The 21,360-nt window shown below is 36.8% G+C and overlaps 1 protein-coding gene across 3 annotated transcripts in view; it reads left to right on the forward strand.

Moving 5' to 3' along the window:
- KHDRBS2 (KH RNA binding domain containing, signal transduction associated 2) overlaps positions 1–21,360 on the forward strand; it is an 829,362-nt gene that overhangs the window by 725,829 nt on the left and 82,173 nt on the right. The window lies entirely within an intron of this gene.

Below are 21,360 nucleotides of genomic sequence, written 5' to 3' on the forward strand. Positions count from 1 at the left end.
AACATTTATCAGTCACTGACAACTCAGAAATTACTTCTATCTTTCTTCTCCCATTTTTTTACAGAAGTCCAGACTGAATTGATTTATATAATTCTAGGGTGAGATCTGACATTTAGAGCCAGTGCCAGAAAACTGGACAGAAAGTTTTGATCAAAATTTCAATAGTAGTTAATCAGAATCATAGATCATTTGCAACAGATACTGTGAGCATTTCTAAATAGTGTCTCATAAGTTTCACAGTGCCCATTGACTCAATGATTTGATAGTGATCACTTGTGTTGTTTCTCTGTTACACAGAACATTAAAGTAATATATATTCAAAATGTTGTAACAAATTTTATGACCGAAACTGTAACTTTTAGGTTATTTTTAACCATAGATATTTCCTAAGAGTACCAAATAATACTTGGCTCATAAAAATTAGTATTCAGAAAGCAAATAAGCCTACAAAACTAATTAATAAAATTAAGTAAAATACTTAAAATTAATGGTCTCTTAATTCAGTAAGATTTTACTGAGTACCTATGACATATCAATATAATGTATCATTTTGAAAAGTAGTTTCTAGTACCTTAAAATACCTGTGAAGGTCTTGAAAGATAACCCTCAGTTAAATATTTACAGTACCAGATTTTTATTAAAGTAATACTAAGGTCCCTCTGTTCTTCTTTATGAAAATAAATAAATAAATAAAAGAGACAATAAATGTTGCCTATGTGCTTGGAAACCCATCTGGTTAAGGTATAATGCTCCATCAGGATGGTAAAGGGGGCTCCAAATGTGGGGGAAGAAAGGAGGCAGCTCATTCTCCTTGGAATGGAATCATCATACAGATTTACTTTTCTGAGTCAGTATCATGAAACTTAACTCAGAAATGGCAGTAGAAAGATAAACCACCACAATTATAGCTATTTATAAACTTACTACATATGTTTTCTCATTTGTTTGCAATAAATTGAAATAGTGTCTTATCTCATTTGGTATTGAGTGAACTGAACAACAGAGGTTGAGTCACTAGGAAAATATAGCTGCTAGGCTCAACTTCTGTTTTTACATTTTCTTCAGTACTTGTAATGCTAATCATTGCTACTACCACTTATGAAGTACTCATTATGACTTGTGCTAAACAGTTTATAATAAAGATTAAATACTATGGAAAGTATCTCCCTTAGGAATTGTATGTATATCTGAATAATCTAATCCATATTAGAATCCTGTGGGAGATACACCCATACTGTCATCTGCATTTTATGGATGAGAAATTAAGGCTCAGCATTAAGCAGATTGCTTCAGTAAACAATTAGAAAACTGTAGGGCAGGAATGTGAATTCAAGTGTGTCTAATAGTTTTGTTATTGTTGTTACTGGGTGTAGGGGTAAAACTCACTGGACCCTGGGGAGGGGATGGAAAAACAGGATATGATACTAGTAATTTAGGGAGGATGTTCAATTTAGTGAAATTCTTCTAAATCTTGCCTCTGCTATCCCAATAATCCAAGGAAGAGAAATTGTTTACAGGAAAATCTCAAATGAAATAATTAATGCAAACTGAGCACCAAACTCACTTTCTCAGACTCCCACTTCCTCAGCACCAGTCAAACTGATTCAAGCTTTCATGACGATGAGATATGAATATTCTACAAAGCAATTTAAACATATTCTGGCACAATCTGATAGAAAAAAAAACATGATGAATATATTTGCAAAATTAGGCTGGTTTATATACTTCCACAGAAATGTAGCCTTTATTATGTTTTTGATGTATCTTTTCCTGATTGGAAGAGATAGGGAAAGGACATCATATAGATGCTATCCTCTAAAGTCACACCTATTGGTCAGTGAGACTGAACTGAGAGACTGCTGATTAATACTGCTGATCATTTCCACCTAAGGCTGCAGCATTTTATGCATTCAACAACATCTCCATAGTTCCAAACACATTCTTTTTTTTTTCCCACTTCACTGCTTCAGGACAACTTTTTCAGACAGATAAAGAGAGAGAGGGGGAAAACATATCACAGCACAAAAGCTTCCTCTAATGTAGAAGGTGCCAGTCACAAACTTAGGTTGAGTGCCTGAAACACATTGTGTTGCAAATGTTTTTTTCTGTTGATATTGCTCCATAACTCTTTTATATTATCTTCATGTTTTTACTGGAAGGATTAATAATTTACAGCCCTCCATCCCCCCTCCTCACCCCCACACTCAGAATCTTTTACTTTGGTGTAGTATAGTTAACCCAGTCCAAGTTCTGCTTTGTATTTCCTCTTTCCATCTGTGTCTCTCAACTTCTATCCATGTGTAAAATCATCCCATACTCACCCTTCCCTTTCTGACTTAATCTCATTTAACATGATTCCTTCAAGCTCCATACAAGGTGAGGTGAAGAAGTTGAATTCATCATTCATAATAACTGAGTTATTATGAGCATCCCATTGTATATATATATCATGACTTTCTTAGCCTCTCATAGGTTGTTGGGCATCTAGGTTGCTTCTGTGTTTTGGCTAATAAAAATTGTGCTTCGATGAATATAGATATACATACATCTTTTTGGATGTGTGTGTTTTATTCCTTCAGACATATTGCCAGGAGAAAAATTGCAGAGTCATAGAGTAGGTCCATTTCTAGCCTGAGACTGATCTCCATAAAGGTTGGGCCAATTTATATTCCCACTAGCACTTCAGGAGGGTTTATTTATACCCAAATATCTCTAACATTTGTTGTCACTATGCTTTTTTTTTAACTTTTTCCCTTTTTTAAAAAAATATTTATTTATTTATTTTCCCTTTTGTTGTCCTTGTTGTTTAACATTGTTGTGGTTATTGATGTCTTTGTTGTTGGATAGGACAGAGAGAAATGGATAGAGGAGGGGAAGACAGAGAGGGGGAGAGAAAGACAGACACCTGCAGACCTGTTTCACCGCCTGTGAAGTGACTCCGCTGCAGGTGGGGATCCCAGGGGTCTAACTGGATCCTTATGCTGGTCCTTGCATTTTGCTCCATGTGTACTTAACCCACTGTGCCACCGCCCGACTCCTGTCACTATCCTTTCTGAAGTACAACATTCTCACAGGAGTGAAGTGGTATCTCATTATTGGCTTTATATACATTTCTTTGACAATCAGTTACTTGGGTAATTTTTTCATATGTTTGCTGGTCTCTTGAGTCTCTCTGGTGAATATTCTATTCATATTCTTTTCCCATTTTTGGATAGGGTCTCTGGTGTACCCCACATTTATCTTAAATAAAGAAAGCCATATCTCTTTGGGTTTCTTAGAGAAATCTTTCGTGGGATTCAGTAGTATCTGCAGAGGAAATAATTTCCAAACATCCTCCACAGAGATAAATGCATCAGAGAAAACATATTTGCAAATTTACTTAGATAAACTTTCACGACACGGAATTTAAGAGACACCAAATATAATGGTAAAACAAAAAAGTAATTCTGCAGAAATGAACTAGGACAGATGTCCAGGGAGTCCAGTGGTAGTGCAGCAGGTTAAGCACATGTGGCACGAAGCACAAAGACCAACTCAAGGATCCTGGTTCGAGTCGCTGGCTCCCCACCTGCAGGGGAGTTGCTTCACAGGTGGTGAAGCAGGTCTGCAAGTGTCTGTATTTCTCTCCCCCTCTCTGTCTCCCCTCCTCTCTGTCCTATCTAACAACAATGACATCAACAACAACAAAATAACTACAATAACAATAAAAAATAAGCCAGAAGCAATACAAATTATGAAAACATCCAAACATTTATCAGTGAAATAATCACAGAAGTGAGATAAGCCTTTGGTAAAAATATTATCAGAAATGGGGGAACAACATATGAGCCTGATACAAACTATCTTGACATAATTAGAGACTTAAAAACTGAATAGCTGAATTATGAGCCCTATAGGAGAACAAGCTAATACAATAACTGAGCATGGTAACAAAAAAAATGAGCTGAGGTATGAAGCTGAAGTAAGTGAGAATAGAACAACTGAGGCAGAAAAATACATTTAGCACGATCAAGGATGAATTAGAGAAAATTAAGAAGAAAGATAAAAATTAAAAAGAGAGTAAGAGACACTGAAAATAACACTAGAGACATGTGTGGTGACCTCAAAAGAAGTAACATATGCAACATTGATTTGCTAGAGGAAGAAAGAGAGGAAGGGAAGCAAAGCATACTAGATTAAATGATAGGAGAAAACTTCTCCATACTAAGCAGGAGTTAGGCCATAAAGATTTAAGAAGTCCAGAAAGTCCCATATCTACATACACCAAGACACATAATAGTTAAAATAAAAAAGGATAAGGATAAAGAAAGGATTCTGAAGTCTGAAAGAAAGAAAGTAATATACAGAAGAAACCCCATAAGATTCTCAGTATATTTCTCCATGCAAACTTTAAAAGCCATAAGAGAATAGTGAGATATATATCAAACACTCAGTGAGATTTTTAGCCAAGAATATTCTATCCTGCCACACTTCAAATAAGACTAGATGGAAGGATAAGAACCCACTCAGGAAAACAACAGTTGAAGGAATAAACTATTACCAAATCTGTTATATAAGTTCTAAAATGTTTTCTATAAATAATAAATAATGTTTGATATAAAACATCACAGTTCTGGGCAGAGCTGTGGTGATCTAATCACAGAAATCTGGCTCTCTCCCATAAAACAAATTTTACAACAAAATAACTCACTGGATTTCATCTGAGAACAGCTGGGTTTTCTAGTGAAGGGAAGAAACATTTCTAACAGAGGATAAAAAGTGTTTTTCAGGCTTGCTGTTGAGTCTTCTGTCCACCCCACCACCTTCACAGTAACCACGGAAGCTGCAGCCACCATAGGATTGTGCCAAGCCTCTCACTGAGCTGTGACCTCCTCTGCAGTCCTTTCATGTGAATAGGGACTAGGATATGACTAGCCCTCTGCCTTGCCTGCTGACCCCCCTTCTTATGTGGGAATCACCCACATCCAGAGGCTGATACCACCAGGATACTCCAGACATCTGGAGTAGTGAAATGACATCCCCAAGCTTCTGACTCTTCCCCACGCCCAGAAACTACTGACTCAGGCAGGTTATAGGACAGTAGAGAGTGGCACCCTCACCCCAGTAGCTACCTGACAGCGTTTCTCAGGCACACTGGGCCTCACCATTTTTTAAAAGACTAGAATAAGAGCTCCAAAATTTATCTGGAACTAGAAAATATCTAGAATCACTAAACACTCTTGAGAAAAGAGGACAAAACTGGAGGCATCACATTCCCTGAGTTCAAGCTATATTACAGGGCCATTGTAATCAAAACTAACTGATAATGAAACAAATATAGACACACTGACCAGTGGAATAGAATTTGAAGTCCAGAAATAAGCCCCTATACCTAACAATATCTATTTTTTGATGGGGAAGTAACTATTAAATGGAGAAAGGGGAGTCTCTTCAACAAATGGTGTTGGGAAAAGTTGGTTGGAACATGCAGAAGAAAGAAACTGAGCCACTCCATTTCACCACACACAAAAGTAAATTCCAAATGAATCAAGGACTTGGATATTAAACCAGAAACTGTCAAATTCTTAGAAGAAAATATTGGTGGAACTCTTTTCCAACTAACTTCATAGGTGTCTTCAATGATAAAAATACAATTGCAAAGAAGACTCAAACAAAAATAAGCCAGTGGTGCTACATCAAATTGAAAAGCTTTTGCACAGAAAAAGAAACCACCACCCAAAGAGAATACTTACAGAATGAGAGAAGATTTTTACTTGCTATACATAAGACAAAAGGCTAGTAGACAAAATATATAAAGAACTCACCAAACTTAGCAACAGAAACAACAGAAATGATCCATTCAAAAAATGGGAAGAAGATAGGAACAGAATGTGTTCTTCACCAAAGAAGAAATCCAAAATGCATATGAAAATATTTCTCTGAGTCACTGATTGTCATAAAAATGCAAATATAGACAATGATGAAATACCATCTTACCCCTCTGAGAATGTCATACATCAGAAAAGGCAGCAACAATAAATGCTGGAGAGTTATGAGGGCAGAAAAACCATCCTTCACTACTGGTGGGAATGTATGATATATCCCAAGTAGTTAAATAGACCAATCCAAAAATATATTTGTATACATATGTTCATAACAGGACAATTTGTAATAGCCAAGACCTGGAAGCAACCTAGGTGTCCAACAACACATGAGTAGCTGACAAAATTGTGACATATATACAAAGTGGAAAACTATGCAACTATTAAAAATGGTGAAATCACTTTCCTCATCCATCTTGTTTGTGTTAAGTAAGATAAACCAGAAAGAGAAGAATGAGTATGGGATGATCCCACTCATAGACAGAAGTTAAGAAGTAAGAACAGAAATGGAAATGAAGCTGAACTTGGACTGGGTTTGGAGTATTGCTCCAAAGGAAAAAGCTCTGGAGGGAAGGGTCGATTTTTAGGTCCATCAAAGGAGGATGGAGGTAGGGACACAAAACTTTAGTAGTAGAAATGGCGTTTGACTATACTCCTAAACTTATAAGCTTATAAATCACTGTTTATTTAATATATCAGGATAAAATAAATTGTGTATCTTAAGTTCTATTTAAATGCCTGGATTTCAGTTCTGGGTATATAGTCCATTAGTCTAAACACTTAATGCTTCAAATTTGTGAACTGATTGAATTCTGATAATAGGCTTAAATTGTTAAAGCATTTCTAAAACTAACTTTTTTTTCAAATATTAAGTTACCTACAGTCTTGAACCAGGTAGTTCAGAGTCAACTGCTCCTGTCAGTGTCTAAGACATAGTTTTTTGTAGATATCATTAAATGACACAGATCATGGTGAGGTCAAGTATGATACAGTAAATCCTAACCATAGGATTTTCAAAGTAAACCCAAGCTCCCAAGTAACTTGGTTATAATAATTGTCTATTGTTTTCTTAAACTCTAAGACAGCAAAGAGCCTTCCCCATTCTCTTTAAAATTCATTATTTCCCCCTGACCTGGAACCTTTGGGACTTTGCATGTATTTCTTGATGCTTCTCCTCTTGATCCTTTAACTTTGGTACTGTTTCTGCTGACCATTAACCTGATCAATGCAACCAGTGCCACCAAGCCATCTTTTACTTCAGCCTATATACAGAGATGGCAAGCCTGAGCTGTCAACCTACTAACTACAATAATTTGAGGAAACCTTTCCTAACACATATAACTACTAGTTCCATTTCAAATGGTGTACTCTCTAACAAAGTTATAGACCCTAGGTGTAGACCAGGGCCTAGGGGACAGCATGTAAGTACACATGTTTCTATAAAATAGGGGCAGCTATATACCTCAAAGTAAAAGTGCTTAATAGTGTTCTGTGATTAGACTTAGACTTAATAAGCTCAGCAAGCAAGTAGAAAACCTAAAGAAGACATCATAAAGCATCTAATCAAATTATTACTAGTTAGGCCTATACTCCCTCCTCTCCTACCCTCTATTTTACTTTTTTCAATCATTCTATCTACTAAATTAACTAAAAAAAAGAAAGTAAAAGATATCCCCTAATCTATTCTGACAGCAACAGCATTGTCACCCCCTTAACAATCATTAGAAAAGCACTATATATTTGGTCAAGAGATACACTGGCAAAAGTATATATATATATATATGCTAAAGGACAGTTATTGTCCCTATGGCAGCCTCCATTATAACTATCAAACAAGTAAATTGCAATAAAACTTTAGGTTAAGTTAGATCTCACTTAAACCCTGGATCTATTCCCTCCCTAAATTGAGGCCAAGCCCTATAAATCCTATATTAGTTTGAATATAACAAATTACAATCAACAATTTAACAATGGAGAGAAAGTCTAATATCATCAGATAAAGAAAGACCCATAAAATCTGGATAAGGGCAAAAGACTGACTCACTGAATGATGGCCTTTTTTCGTTAATAACAGGCCACCCCATCATCTGAGTCTCTAGTCAGGGAATCCTTGGATTCCCACATAGACATGATGGCCCTGATAAATCCCTCCTTTCACAATCACTTGTCAATTACAACAGGAACATCATCATAAGCATTCTCATGGGCCTCTCTAGGACCTTACTCTCACTATAAAATAGCAATTGTAGGAACTGCACCACTCTGTAAAGGAAGACTAGGTCAGCCCACTTTTGGAAGTCTAGTCCTGAAATGAGTGCAACCTAGCATGTTCCCAGTTGTGACCATGGACTGTGAGCTCAGACTGAGAGGGACTCAGAGGGTACACAGGCTCCTATGCTAAATAAATACATGTATATATGTATTGTGTAAGGCACATGTATATGTGTGTGTGTGTGTGTGTGTGTGTGTGTGTGTGTGTGTTAAATCAAATTAATGGAGCAGTTAACTGTATTTATATAATTTCTTCAAGTTTGGGAGCTACTTTCTCCCCTTCTTCTTCTAGCGTTTGCCCTTCTTCTGTAGCCAGTCAACAGCGTCAGGTTGAAAGCTGTCAGGAGCTGCTTGTTGCTGGCTTTGAAAGTGACTGGGATCCATGTAGATTCAGTCGGCTAGGAAGGATCGTCAGTTTCCCCAATGAATGGGTACTCACGGGATGCACCATGAGAAGGTCGATCTTTCTCCCCTAATTCAGCTTTCTAGTCCTAGTCTCAATTCTGTCATCATCTCTTCAAACATTATAGTCTACCTACATGGGAGCTATCAAGCTCAGACAAAAATGATCAAAATCACAGGCCCCATGTAACTAAAATAGATTTCCTAACTTCTTCCTACCAAAAGACCCCTAATTTCATCTGCTCAACCCCTACCTTTTTGGTCTTGCTTATTACACAATTTGTCCTGCTTTATATCTTATGACCTTTCAGTCGCCGGTTTGCAGATGCCACTATGATTCCATCCTGATTTCCCTGGGCAGAGGACCTCACATATGTGTCCTGGAACTTCAGCTCTCCAGATCCCACTATGGAAATACAGAAACAGGCTGAGGGTATGGATCAACGTACCAATGCCCATGTCCAGCAGATAAACAATTACAGAAGTCATAACTCCCTCCTCCTGCACCCCAAAAAGAATTTTGGTCCATAATCCTAGAGGGATAAAGACTAGGGAAGTTTCCAATAGAGGGGATGAGATACGTAACTCTGGCACAGGGGACTGTATGGAATTGTACCCCTGTTATCTTAGAATCTTGTAAATCATTATAAAATCATTAATAGAAAATTAAAAGGGGTTCAGGGCTGGGTGTGGCATACCCAGTTAAGTGCACATAGTATGAAATACAAGGATTTGCACAAGGATCTGTGTTCAAGCCCCTGCTCCCCACTGGAAGGGAAGCTTCATGAGTAGCAAAACAGATATACAGGTGTTTTTCTCTCTATCTCTCCCTTCCCTCTCAAATTCTCTCTGTACTATCCAACAAAAACAGAAAAAATAGCTGCCAGGAACAGTGGGTTCATAGTGCTGGCACTGAGCCTCACTATGAAGACAGAAAGGGAGAAAGATAGACACCTGCAGACCTGCTTCACTGCTTGTGAAGCGACTCCCCTGCAGCTGGGGAGCTTTGGGCTCCAACCGGGATTCTTTTTTTTTTTTTTAATAAAGGATTAATTAACAAACCATCAGGAGGGGTACAACTCCACATAATTCCCACCCCCGCCCATGATAGCTCTATCCCTCTGGGAGCATGGACCCAGGGTCATTGTGGATTGCAGAAGGTAAAAGGTCTGGCTTCTGTAATTGCTTCCCCGCTGAACATGGGCATTGACTGGTCGGACCAAACTCCCAGTCTGCCTCTCTCTTTCCCTAGCAGGGTGTGTCTCTGGGGAAGCTGAGCTCCAGGACACATTGGTGGGGTCTTCAATCCAGAGAAGCCTGGCCGGCATCCTGATGGCATCTGGAACCTGGTGACTGAAAAGAGAGTTAACATAAGAAGCCAAACAAATTGTTGAGCAATCATGGACCCAAAGCTTGGAATAGTGGAGAGGAAGTGTTAGGGAGGTACTCACTGCAAACTCTAGTGCACTTCTGCTTACAGGTATATATTTTGCAGTAGTTTATGGATACATGTGAACATATGCTCTCTCTCACAGAAACTGGTGTATATCTAGGTTTTGGGACTTTGTTAGAAAGTGAACCACCTGAGATGAAATTAAGAGTATACTATAAAAGGAAAGGTCTCACCCGAGTAATGAAGCTGAAGGGTTGTCATTCCACATGTGAAGTCTCTGGACACAGTCTGAGCTGAAGCATGTTGAGGTGGCAATCGTTGCATTGGTTAGGTTGTGATCGGTGGATGCAATATTATTTGTTATGGATTGGGAGAGGCATACGGGAAAGTGGGCCCTATCCAAGGGTTCCAGGACTGGGGGAACTAGGGACTCTATAGTGGAGATGTGAGGTTCCTGCTGTGTTAGGGTTCAAAAAGACAATCAATAGTTAATGTTATCATCACATTATTTGGTAATTGGGTTAACTTTGAAAAGTCCCTTTGTTATGGTTTGCTGTACAGTACCCAGTATCTTGTATACAGCTGTGCTATTGGATGCTTCTGATCTACTTGGTCTAGGCTTTTTATGAGAGAATTACACAGCCTATATATTAAAAATATTCAGTTTGTGTTTTGAAAAACTTTGAGACATACAATTGATTTCCCCCCTCTCATATTAATTAACTAGTGATTTATATGTCTACATTTTTCTGGGAGTGTACATAAACACCATTCCCACCACCAAAGGACTGTGACCCATCCCTCCCACCCACTCCCACCCCCCATTGGCCCAGGAAGCTGCATGTCTACCCCTCACCACGGGGTTTTTACTTTGTTGCCCTACTTACAATTTGATCAGGTCCTGCTTTTAGTTTCCCTTTCAGATCTTCTTCCTCAACTTCTGTTGATGAGTGGGATCATCCCATACTCATCTTTATCTTTCTGACTTAGCTCACTTAACATAATTCCTTCTAACTCTGTCCAAGATGGGTCAGAGAAGGTGGGTTCATTGTTCTTGATAGCTGTATAGTATTCCATTGTGTATATATACCACAGCTTTCTCAGCCACATCTGTTGTTGGGCACCTGGGTTGCTTCCAGGTTTTAGCTATTATGAATTGTGCTGCTATGAACATAGGAGTACACACCTCTTTTTGGTTGGGTGTTATGGAGTCCTTGGGGTATAACACCAGGAGAGGAATTACTGGACCATATGGAAGGTCCATGTCTAGCCTTCTGAGAGTTTTCCAGACTGCTCTCCACAGAGGCTGTACCAATTTACATTTCCACCAGCAATGTAAAAGAGTTCCTCTGTCCCCACTACCTCTCCAGCATTTGTTGCTGCTGTCCTTTTTGATGTCTGCCATTCTTACAGGAGTGAGGTGGTATCTTAGTGTTGTCTTAATTTGCATTTCTCTGACAATCAGTGACCTAGAGCAGTTTTTCATATGTTTGTTAGCCTTTTGGATCTCCTCTGTAGTGAATGTTTTGTTCATATACTCTGCCCATTTTTGGATGGGGTCATTTGCTTTTTTGGTGCTAAGTTTGCTGAGCTCTTTATATATTTTGGTGATTAGTTTCTTGTCTGATGTATGGCATGTGAAGATCTTCTCCCATTCTGTGAGGGGGTCTCTCTGTTTGTTTAATAATTTCTTTGGATGTGCAGAAGCTTTTCAATTTGATGTAGTCCCATTGGTTTGTTTCTGCTTTGGTCTTCCTTGCAATTGGGTTTGATTCATCAAAGATGTCCTTGAGGTGTAGGTGGGAAAGTGTTTTACCAATGTTTTCCTCTAAGTATTTGATTGTTTCTGGTCTGACATCTAGGTCTTTGATCCATTTGGAGTTGATTTTTGTTTCTGGTGAGATAAAATGGTTCAATTTCATTCTTCTGCATGTTACAACCCAGTTTTCCTAGCTCCATTTATTGAAGAGAGCCTCCTTTTTTCATTTAATCCTTGGGCCCCCTTATCAAAGATTAAATGTCCATAGGTGTGGGGATTTATTTCTGGGCTTTCAATTCTGTTCCACTGGTCTGTGTGCCTATTGTTGTTCCAGTACCATGCTGTTTTGATGATGATGACTTTATAATATAGTTTAAGGTCTGGGCGTGTGATGCCTCCATTTCTGTTTCTTTTCCTCAAGATGTCCAACCGGGATTCTTACTCCGGTCCTTGTGCTTCTCTCCACCTGCTCTTAACTCACTGTGCCCAACTCCCAGTTACTGGATTTTTCTGCTGCATAAATGTGTAGATAAAATTCCGTAATTTACTTTAGAATGTGTACCTGTACATAGACACTAATATTTCATTGTGTCAGATTTTAATTTATAAATAAGCACTTCTATGTATACAGAAGAAGATCATAAAATTTTAATAGAGTTATGAACAAATATTAATTTTTAGAGACAGAGAGGCATAGAGAAAGTGTAGAAGACACCACAGAACTATAGTTCACTGTAATGTGGTGGGGAAAGAATAAAATTAGAAAGGGACTTGAGAATTTGACTGAGAAAAGGAAAGGAGCCTTAAGGTAAACGTTTTTACATATTTTACTAACTGATTTTTTTGCCAGAAGGTTTACCATCTTCTTATGTTGAAAGAATACAATAGATAAAAATATGTTTAAAAACAGACTTTTGTTTATGGTTGTAATCCTTTCTTTTACAAATGGAATCTTTTTCCATTTGAGACATTAAACAAGTATCAATTCAAGAATACATTTCACAAGAGGATTTTTTATTACTATCCTTGTTGAAAACGTTGATATATAAACATTTTGTGTATTCTAATTTGGGAAGTGCTTCTTGATTTTCACATCAAAGGAGTATTATTTTAGCTTCATTTTATTAACTTATTTGTGTGGGTGGGTGGTGAAGTGATATTCCAGGAGCCATGGCAAAGAAATCTAGCCACCTAGGTGTCCAGTGTCAAATTAGTGTCTAAGGAAATGTAGTATATATACAAAATGGAATACTACTCAACTATTAAGAATAATGAATTTGGGGATTGGGTGGTAGCAAAGCAGGTTAAGCACACGTGGCATGGCACAAAGTGCAAGGACCAGTGTAAGGATCTCTGTTTGAGCCCCTGGCTCCCCACCTGCATGGGGGTCACTTCATAAGCGGTGAAGCAGGTCTGTAGGCATGTTTCTCTCTCCCTCTCTGTCTTCTCCTCCTTTCTCCATTTCTCTCTGTCCTCTCCAACAACAATGACATCAATAACTACAACAATAAAAAACAAGGTCAACAAAAGGGAATAAATAAATAAATAAATATATTTTTTAAAAGAATAGTGAATTCACCTTCTTTGCCTCATGTTTGGTCAAGCTTGAAGGAATTTTGTTAAGTGAGATAAGCCAGAATGCAAAGGGCAAGTATGGGATGATCTCACTCTTGGACACAAGTTGAGAAATAAGAACAGAAATGTGAAATACAAAATGTCAGCTGCGACGCAGAGGAGAGAGAGGGAACACAATTCTTTATTCGCGCAGACACCTAAGAGTTGGGTGAGAGCACAGTGGATCAGGCCACACGGAGCTAGCCAAAATGGCTGCCTCCCTCTATGCACTGCTCCCTTCCATTCACCGAGGTGAAAAGCGGGCAAGAGAGAGTGAGGGGTGGAAGAAGAAGGGCTATTATGGGAGAAAGTATCAGGACATGATTGGCTAGGAAACAAGGCACTTGGGGATAGGTTAATGGGAAGGGGGAGGAGTAACCAAAGTACTCCAACTATTGCACTATTGCGGGGAATTGACAATGCCCTAAGGGGACAGCATGGTGGCTGTTATTGTATCTGCACAATTTCCCAGCAACAAAATAAAATTGGACTGGGTTTGTTGTATCACACCAAAAAAAAAGGACTCCAGGGAGAAGGGGGTGGTTAGGGAGCTGATGGGAGGCAGTTTTCAGGTGCATGATAGTGGAGGAGGACCTAGGCTGGAGATCAAGGAATTATGCAGAAAACTGAGAACACTTTATACATGTACTGACAACTATATTTACTGTAAACCATTAACCCCCATAATAATATACTGCAGCCCCTTTTCATGAGTCATATCTCATAGGAAATCATCTGTATGAAACACAGGAAATTGAGAAAGGAGGCTACTTACAAAGCCAGGATATCAGTAATGCAACTGTGATGTATATTGGGCATCCACAGAATAGGACTTGAGAAGATAAATAGAAATGACTACTGTGGTTTAAATGATGCATATATGAAATTATTATTGCATTTTTATGGTGAGGGAGATAGCTCAGTTTGTTAGAACACAGAATTTGCATGCCTAAGACATCAGAGGTCCCAGGTTCAAACATTGAAAATACCATAAACCACAGTTGATCAGGGCTTTAATTACTCTCTCTCAAATAAATAAATATCTAAAAATATTATTTTAAGTATATTTGACCACCAGTTATTAGAAGCATATGTATGTATATAAACACACACATACATATGATGTCTATTAAGCTACTTTTAAAATATATTTTTTAAAAAAATTTATATTTATTTATCTACCCTTTTGTTGCCTTTTTTATTGTTTTTGTAGTTATTGCTGTTGTTGTTGATGTCCTTGTTGTTGAATAGGACAGAGAGAAATGGAGAGAGGAGGGAAAGACAGAGAGGGAGAGAGAAAGATAGACACCTGCAGACCTGCTTCACCACTTGTGAAGCAACACCCCTACTTGTGGGGAGCCGAGGGCTTGAACTGGGATTCTTAATACTGATCCTTGAGCTTCGCACCATGTGCACTTAACCCACTGTGATACCGCACGAGTCCCATTAAGCTATTTTTTCCTACTCTGAAAATAATATCCATAACACTGTAAAAAAAATAGACTAAAAACAGAAATTCAAATCATTCTAAAAATGTTACTATATTTATGATATATTATTACCTATTACTCTACTATGTATTATATATTATTATATTGTATATTATACTTGTTCTATATATCTTACCAGCTCTTTTAAATTCATCATGTTACACATTTTACTTTAAAAGAGAATACAGCCTAGATAGCTCTATAAACATTCCTTTACTATTTTTCTGTCATAAAGTAAAGAATAAAGATTTTTCACCTCTTAATCATTGAAATTATACCTCAGCAATATATAAAGCAATATATATTATAATATATCATATTATAATAGCAGAAATAACCATTAATATATTCAGTTAAAAAGAGACTCCTTTTAAAATTGTTTAGTCAGGATGTAAGAATAATACTTGCCAGGAAATCCATATGATCATTAGATTTAAGTTTTAGAAATCTCATGCTCTTATAACCTTTATAGACAATAGGATAAGGACCAAATGAGATGACAAGAAATTATGATTTCAACACCATAATCTTGAAATCTAATCACATTAATATATATACATTCAGCTTTTAGTACTAAGTAGTATGATGGGCTTTAAGTACTAAGTCAATGATGGGCTAGCATGAGGGTATTTATTCCCAGGCACGTGCTCTCTGGGTTGGAGAGAACTCGACCTGAGCCAACCTAGGCTGCTGCTTTCCGGGAACTCGTGGCGGAGCGGGAATGCAATGTCTTTATTGATCAGAGACAATGCTTTTTTATATTTTTGAACCAGAAATGGAAAGTCAAAAAAGGAAATGGCTAGGAAAGGGGGTGGAGAAAAGGAAAGAGCAGGAAAGTAGAAATCTTCCATAGCAACTGTTGCAAAGGTTTTAACTGGTGAGTATAATTAATACCCTGCAGGCAGGGCAGGTCTCAGGCAAAACAATGATTATGTAAATAGACCATAATATCAGCAATGGAAGACGGAGGGTAGGGTGGGAACTGGCTTAAGGCCTGACATGTAAAAGAGATTTAAATGCAGATTTCTTGCTGATAGTCTGAATCTGTGATATCTAAATGGTAAGATAATAAACTTTTAAAATGCATTTTGAGCCCTGATTTGAAGACCTACTTATATCAAATGTAGACTGATGTCTTAATTTATTTTCATGCCTTATATATTGACTATCATTTCAAATATTAACCATTTATAGTTTATTATCACTGAACTATACACAATCTTTCAAATCAACATTTATTTCTTTTTTATTATATTTATTTTATTTATTTATTCCCTTTTGTTGCCCTTGTTGTTTTATTGTTGTAGTTATTATTGTTGTTGTCGTTGTTGGATAGGACAGAGAGAAATGGAGAGAGTGAGGGGAAGACAGAGAGGAGGAGAAAAAGATAGACACCTGCAGACCTGCTTCACCGCCTGTGAAGCGACTCCCCTGCAGGTGGGGAGCCGGGGTTCGAACCGGGATCCTTATGCCGGTCCTTGTGCTTTGCGCCACCTGCGCTTAGCCCGCTGTGCTACAGCCCGACTCCCTAACATTTATTTCTAAGCATAAATCTTGCATCTCTATCCATTTATTTCCATTCTGAGCTAGTCTTCATTAATCTGTTACAATTTGGTTGTATCATAAGTATAAAAACTAATTCTCAACAGAATGTATTTTTATAAAATAAATAACCTCAATTCTTAATTTTCTAGCTGCACCCCATACAAGGAAGGTATGTGAGGAGACTCTGAGTTGTCCCAAACTTCCTGATCTTCTTTTCATGTTGGCAAGAAAAACCCTTGAGTAGGCAGACATATTGGGAGAGAAAGTACAATTCTTTGACGTAACTAGGCCAAACATTGAAAAGATTGATAGTTGGAATTTCTCACCTAGATTTCCTTCAAAAAATGGACTAAAACAAACCACTAGACAGTAAAAATTCAACTACTCAATCTAATAATTCACACTGCAAGTTCATGCATTGTGTTTCACATGTCACAAGATTGAAATTATATATGTATCTTTTGGACTTGTAATTCATGATGAAGCACATTAACTTCAGAGAAAATCACCTATCTTTTGGGCTTTATTAGAATTAAACTCAAAAAATTTGGAAACAATGTAACATTAAACTATTTTTCTTGCAGCTATATAGATACAATTTTAAATGTTAAATAGTTTAAGTCAACATTAGTACTGAACCACAACTTAGTATGGTACTTCATATTTATTTGATATTTAATTAATATTAGATAATTATTATATAAATAATATTTAATTACATTTCTGATAGCTATTTTTGAAGCATGAATATTTGACTCTGGAATTCTAAATCAGTTTCGTCACTTTAAAAATATTTTAAATTTGCTAGCGTTACTATAATTGTTTTGGATAAGCCTGAATAGCTCATCATTCAATGAGAGTGCATTTTAAATACAATGTGTGAATCAGCTTGGCTAACCAATGCTTCTTCACATAAGAAACATCCTCTAAATTTTCTCCAAGACTGACAGCTAAGAATGGACAGCAATGTTCTCTTCTCAGAGAAAAGAGCTGTTTATTAAAATGTATTTAATGTATGAACTGAAGAGCTAATTATGCATCCATTCTTTAGTGGCATTTTAGATGACAGCTGTGGGGAAGCAAGAAAGATAACATTAATATACTGTCTTGAAATTAATCAAAGCAAAAAGAATTTTTGTGCCATATTCTAGGGCATTTGAGTGCCTCACTTCAAGTCAATTGCAGAACATGAACATATTCATTTTGTGTTGAGGAACTGGGATGATTATTATCCCAGTGTGAAAATAAGCCCTCTATTGATTAGTCTATGAAAACAGTAAAGGAAAATGGGGCTAACTGGCAATCACAATAGCATTGTGATTTAAAAAAAAAAGACTATCCATTTTTAATAGTAAATAGAAATAAAGCTGTGAGGAAATTGAGTTTACAAATAAAGATGAGCTTTCTTTATTTGGCAATAATGTATGAATCATTTAAAAACAAAGTGCAGAAATTATTTTCCTTAGATTTATTAATATTGAAGGTATTAATGACATACTATTGGAAAATGCTTATATTTTATTCAATTTAATTTTAATGTAGATTTTTAGAATTTAACCAGAAGGTTCATGAAATCATGCTTGTAGAATGTTTTCAAATTCAGTGGTATAACTTACTTAGAAGTGGCTAAATATCCATTCTATATAATTACAATGCAATGGATAGGTAATCCAACTGGTCTTGGTATTAAATGCAGATTATCTTATCTAAGCAAGAAACCATTAAGAAAGCAGTGCAGCATTCCTTCATTGCTTATATTGCCAGCTATATTTACCTATATTTCCAACTCCAATATTAATTTATTGAGGAAATTGTTGATTTATAGGATTGTTGCTGTTCAACTATGAATTTCAACATTTCTGAGGACAGGTAACACTACATTTATCCTCAACCAAACAGTCTTTTTTTTTTTTTTAACCAAAACACCAGCTTATGGTGGTGTGGGGGAAGCTCAGAGCTGTAGGCATGAAATCCATTTGCATAACAAGTGTGCTATCTCCCTGTTCCCCCAAACCATAATCTTAAACTATTATAGGAACTTAGATTCTCAACCCCCACTTAGTAATCATTCAGACCCTCTCTAAATTCCCAAATCTGTTACAACAGACCATAGTCTATTGAAGGTTCACCCTATACTTTTTTTCTTTACTTTGTTTCTTAGAGCCCATCTATGAATGAGATCATCTGATAACTGTCTTTTTCCTTCTGGTTTATCTTGCTCAACATGATTCCCTATATAGTTCTGTCCATGTTGTAGCAAATGAGACTATGTTACTGTTCCTTGTAACTTTCTGGGCTAGCGTAGGGGTGCCTCTTCCCAGGCATGTACTCTCTGGGTTGGAGAGAATTTGACCGGAGCCAGTTTGGGCTGCTACTCACTCAGCAACATCAGAGAAATGACTCATGAACCAAGTTTGTGGCAGTGAGGCAATGCAATTCTTTATTGATCAGACAGCCAAGGCTTTTAAAGGGCAGAACCAGAAGTGGCAAGTCGGAAATGGAAATGGCTAGGAAAGGGGTGGAGAAAGGCAAAAGGGGCTGGAAAGGTAGGAACTTCCTTAGCAACTGTTGCGACGGTTTTAGCTGGTAGCATTAATAATACCCTGCAGGCAGGGAGGGTCTTAAGGGTAGAAAGAAGATAGATCAAAGGAATGGAATGGGTGGGGATCTTTCAGGCAAAACAATGATTATGCTGATAGGTCATAGTATCAGGAATGCAGGGTGGAGCAGGGGGAGCTGACTTAATGTTGTAAGTAATGTGAGGCTCCTAGAGGCAGGAAAATGCAGGGTGCTTTGTGAGGCTCCTCACAATTTCCTGACAGTAGCTGTGTAGTTTTCTTTTTTTTCAAATTGTTATTATCTTTATTTACTGAAAGAGACTGCTAGAAATAGAAAAGGTAGGGGGAGATAGAGGTAAAGAGAGACACCTGTAGCATTGCTTCACCATTTGCAAAACTTTCCCTCTGCAGGTGGGGACTGGGAGCTCGATGTGTAGTTTTCCACTGTGAATATATGCCATAATTTCTTTAACCATTCATATGTTGTTGGGCATGGATGTTTTCCAAATGCTGATTGTTGGATCACTGCCATGAATATAGGTATATTATTTCAGAAAGTTTCTGTGATGTGGTACCTTTCTCTCTGTCTATAGCTATCTGAGAGGGGAGATAAGTTGACCTGAAGCAGTGTAGTCCTAGTAACATCTTAAAAAAATATGGCTCAAATACGTCTAATAATTATCTTTTTGAAAATTTCTTTCAAAAATCATATTCTTCTCTACAGAGTAAATGACACAGTCATTTAAAACTGAGAGACAGGGAAAAGTTGAATGATTTGTTGTTAGAATTTTGGAGTGAACAGATCATATACAAAAAAATGTATTCAATATGATAAAGATTTACATTTGCAATGCAAAGTGAAAAAAACTAGTCTTTTTTAACATAAAGTACAGAATATTGAATGTAAATATGGAAAAACATCTTGTGTGCTAAAAATACACCAGTTGAGAAATATGTACCTAAGAAATATGTACCTACTTTAACCAGGGTCTTTATAAAATGGGTAGTTATTTGGGAAATTTTATTTTTATTGAAAATCCAAGAATTTTACAATAAAGACTAACATACATTGTTTTGAAATAAAGTATGTATATACTAAATTACTTACAAATATCATAATTTATTGAATCACCTAATGTTAACTGACATATACATATGGGGGGAGACTGATCAGTGGAAAATTATGAAAAAAAGTTGTACTAGTTGAAATTAATTATGATTAATGATAACTTATATTCAATGTCTATTTATATTAAACACATTACCAAGCCATATTTTGTCAAAACCAATTCAGCTGGTAGCAAAATTAGTCGAGGGGGAAAAAATTAAAAAACTAAATATTTAAGTCAATTAGTTCAGTGACTCAAGAGCATGTCAGGAAAAAGTCCTCCAACCTAAGCAGAGTACAGCAGCTGCAGACAATGGATATTCCTGGACAGTTTTGGCACTTAGGATTTCTAACATGAGTAGGTTCATAGACAAAGAGCTAAGATTCAGTTTCTGAGAAGAATGTAAGCTCGAAGAAAAACAAGGATGGATGCTCAGATTTAGGGGAAGATTTCTAGAAGTCTGTTTCCTTGTGTAATCTCCACACACCAATCACCCACATTTTAGAGCAGCCAGTTATGAATTTGGAAACTCCTTTGTATTACTCCCTTAGGCTTGATATTATGCTAGGCTGATTCATAGATCTAAGGAAAAAGTATACTTGCAATTACAATTTTATAATAAGAAAAGGAAACATCAGAACAAAGCAAAGTTAGAGACATATAACTCAAAATCAGAGAGTCCCAAATGTTTAGCTTTGGATACTGTTAAGACCTCATTACCATCCTTGCATTTTGTTGTGTAACAACAAATAAACCATTGCCAGGCAGAGAAATTCACTCAAAGCTCACTGTCCAGAGATATTATTATGGTTTTATTATGTAGTATGATTTGAGTCATATCAATCTCCAGTCTCCCACTATCCTCAGATGGGGATAATAAAACATGGTAAACATAATAATAACAAATAAATCCTCTCATTACTCTCAAGGTTGTTCATTATGGCATGAACAGTACAATCTAGAATCATCTATAACCAGGTATGGGCAGACACGTCCACCATGAATAATAATCACTTTAAGAAAGTCCAGGATTTAGAAATTACCTCATAGTAATCAAGCAAAACCTCATAGAAATTACCTCATAGTAATCAAGCAAAAAATCTATTAAAAATTTTTTGTCACATAAAACTTAAACCTGAGAAAATGAAAAAGAGACACACTGAGCAAAAATAAATAAAAGCACAGAGTTAAAGTTGGTCAAAAAGCAAGCTTAATATTTTGCTGAGTTTAAAACCTGGTTTTTAAAAATTCTTATAACCTGGTTATGACAAATCAGTATGGATTAATTTCTCTTTTTTTGGTATAGAGATGATGGATATGGGGAGAGTAAGACAATCAAGTAATTTCAAAGGTGTCTC

This window comes from Erinaceus europaeus, chromosome 4, assembly GCF_950295315.1.
Source record: "Erinaceus europaeus chromosome 4, mEriEur2.1, whole genome shotgun sequence".
In the NCBI taxonomy this organism is placed as follows: domain Eukaryota; kingdom Metazoa; phylum Chordata; class Mammalia; order Eulipotyphla; family Erinaceidae; genus Erinaceus; species Erinaceus europaeus.